Here is a 3,730-nt window from a genome sequence, read left to right on the forward strand (position 1 = left end):
CACACACGCGCGCCCATACACACACACACACGCGCCCACCCACGCGCGCACACGCACACACACACACACACACACACACACACACACACACACACACACATGCGCGCGCATACACATTACACGCATATATATATATATAATATATATATATACACATTACACGCATATATATATATATAATATATATATATATATATTATATATATATACACGCATGAAGACAAACCGAGGTCAGGAACTGATTTTCGATTAAATCTGCGTTTAATGTGAATGTTAAAATCAAAATGGAAAACCACTTGTTATAACGGAAACAGCGTGTATCAACATAGACTTCTTCGCGCTGTAAATGTCTCCCTTTCAGACAGCAAACAGCAATTCAGACAGCAGACCGTCTCAATAATAACTACATTAGATATAAATATATAATACTAATACAATAACACTACTAATAATATACCCATACTATACTATAAGATATATACGAAGCAATGACGTACTGGACTGACTGCAGACACCCGTAGGTACAGTACCGCATGCGAATGCTGACACACGCACGCGTGCGCTCACGCATGCACGCACGCGTGTACGCTACACGCACCCCCGGATAACACAGCCTATTACGCGCGTGTGCGTGTATACTCAATCTCTGTCACACAGTGTAGTTAGTCGTAGTACGGCACTTAATCGTCTTGCCTCACCGCCGCCAAATTCTCGTCGTCGCGGTCGCCATTGCGTCAATATTGCTATGGTAACCGATCGGCTGCACGTGCACGCGACACGCGCGCTCGCACTTAGACGCAGATTCGAACGAAGGAGCATGGTGAACGTGGACGGCATTAGCGCGCGAGATGATAGATAGATAAGATAGATAGATGTATAGATAGATAGATAGATAGATAGATAGATAGAGAGAGAGAGACGGAGAGCGAGAGAGAGAGAGAGAGAGAGATGAGAGAGAGAGAGAGAGAGAGAGAGAGAGAGAGAGAGAGAGAGAGAGAGAGAGAGAAAGAGAGAGACAGACAGACATAGAGATGGATTGGGTGAAAAGGATGCGAGTTGAGGGTACTTACTAATTGCATTGTTGTCAGTGTCTGGCGGCCATGTTGCTGCGGAGTTCTTCTAGCTCGCTCTACAGCCGACGCACGCGCACCGACGAATGACGGACGCCGCCGCCGCTACGACGTGTCGTCGGCTACACGCGAGGCAGACGCACGCTCCAGTAACGCGTCTCCCTCCTTCTCCTTCATTCCTTCCTTCTGCTGCTCCTTCTGCCGCTACTGATGCTCATGTAACTGCTGCTGCTGTCGCTGCTGCTAGGTACGTACACGGCTCGGTGGGAAGAACTGCACGCACGCACACCCGCGGTAGACACACACGCGTAGAAGATGCACGCACGCACGCACGATGTGTGCACGCACGCACGCGGTAGACACGAACGCGTAAATATGTACGCACACGTTGGATACGCTCGCACGTGCGAAATGTACGCACACGCGCGAAATGCACGCACGCGCGAGAAATGCACGCACGGCAGACGACCGACCGCGGCGAGTTAGTTCTGCACGCTAAACCATGCACCACGTAATGATGCACGCACGCAGCCTCTTCCGCGGCAAGATGCGGATAACTGCGGCAGGATGCTGAGAGCGTGCCGTACGCATGACAACTGAGCTTGCGCGAGTGTCCGATAGACGGCGCTGCTGTACAGTGAGCGCGCCTGCGCGCAATATATAGAAATATATTATACAGACACTAGTCCAACTAGTCTAACTAGTCCAACTAGTCTAACTAGTCTAACTATTCCAACTAGTATAACTAGTATTATTTCTATGGTGCAGATAAACAAATCATATCGGCATGGCAACACAGTGAATATATTCGATATAGGGTAGTGTACTGATATGCCGAGAGCTGGTTACGGTACGCTAGCATTTCCTGCGACCACGATGAATCCAACAGGGGGCGTTGCAACCCACCCCTCCGTCTGGGATCTGCGCCCCATCATGGAGCATGAAAGAATATATTCTGTACAGTTTAAGTGACTGTAATACAGTAGAAGAATAAGAAGAAGAGGTGAAATTTTTCCCGCCACCCACGCACGCCACACACGCAGACGTAACACGTGACATTGTTCCCCCCGCCACACACGCAACAATGTCACGTGTTACGTCTCCCACCACCGTACATCCGCCTTGGCCGTTCCCGCCACACACGCAGACGTAACACGTGACATTGTTCCCGCCACACACGCAGACGTAACACGTGACATTTTCCCGCCACACACGCAGACGTAACACGTGACATTGTTCCCGCCACACANATAGACGCTTCCCGCCACACACGCAGACGTAACACGTGACATTGTTCCCGCCACACACGCAGACGGAACGCATGACATTTTCCTTCTTTAGCTTTCTTGCCATCTCTCACTTTTGTAATATTTTTCCCTCTTACTCTTACGCAACGCAATCCAAGACCAATATACAAAACGACAGTAAAAATACAAAGAAACTCATTAATTAAAAACGCTAATATGTTTTACTGAAATTTTTCTAACATCACAATCAACACCATCAACACCAAGTCATAACACAAGGTCAGAGACGTGGGAAACTGCGATATGTGTATATTCTATACATCGCTTTTTTTTCTTAAAGGGAAAGACGATTAAAGAATGATCCGTCACAATTTGCATACAAGGTACCGCTTGCAATACGAGAAAATATTTTACACATTTCACGAAAACATCACAAACCGTGAGGTCAGCTGCTTAATTATTTTCACTCAAGCGAATATATTGCGCCCGAAAAAAAACACCCCACTGGAACAGTAATAACCCGAGCATATCTACAAAATAATATACGGTAGATATAACTTCATGTCAATAGAAATTAGGTAGTAGCGGTAGCAAAGTAAAGTATATAAGCGACCGAAAAACTACGTAATCTAAACAAACTAATCACCTTTTTTTTTACTAAAACCTGTATCAGCATATGAAGATCAAGNAAAATATTTTACACATTTCACGAAAACATCACAAACCGTGAAGTCAGCTGCTCAATTAAATTTTACTCAAGCGACTATATTGCGCCCGAAAAAAACAACCCCACTGAAACAGTAATAACCCGAGCATATCTACAATATAATATACGGTAAAGATAACTTCATGTCAATAGACATTAGGTAGTAGCGGTAGCAAAGTAACGTAAATAAGCGACCGAAAAACTACCTAATCTAAACAGACTATTCACCTTTTTTTTACTAAAACCTGCATCAGCATATGAAGATCAAAAACGTTCATTTAATAAGAAAAAACATTCCTCGAACAAAACAAAAATCAATAAAGATTTAAAAGCGATGGAAAGAACGGGTGTAAAAGAATGACTCAAAATGTTGCGGAATCGCCCAAAATCAACGGGAATAAAACAAACGGAAAGATTAAATAAAATAGACAGAATGACTTATACGATATGCACAATGTACATACAATGTACCACGTATACACAATGTGCCATGATCGCGCAATGTACAGTGTACCACGTTCACACTGTGTACAATGTACGCACTATGTACAATGAACACACTATATGTACCATTTATACAATGTGCACTAAGTGCACACTATGTACAATGTACACATTATGCGTCATGTAGGGCCTACACACATATGTACAATGTATGCACTATGTCTATGTATATAGCTAAAGCATACCAACTAAGTTCGTAAAAA

The sequence above is a fragment of the Priapulus caudatus genome, unplaced genomic scaffold (assembly GCF_000485595.1).
Source record: "Priapulus caudatus unplaced genomic scaffold, Priapulus_caudatus-5.0.1 Scaffold2033, whole genome shotgun sequence".
In the NCBI taxonomy this organism is placed as follows: Eukaryota; Metazoa; Priapulida; class Priapulimorpha; order Priapulimorphida; family Priapulidae; genus Priapulus; species Priapulus caudatus.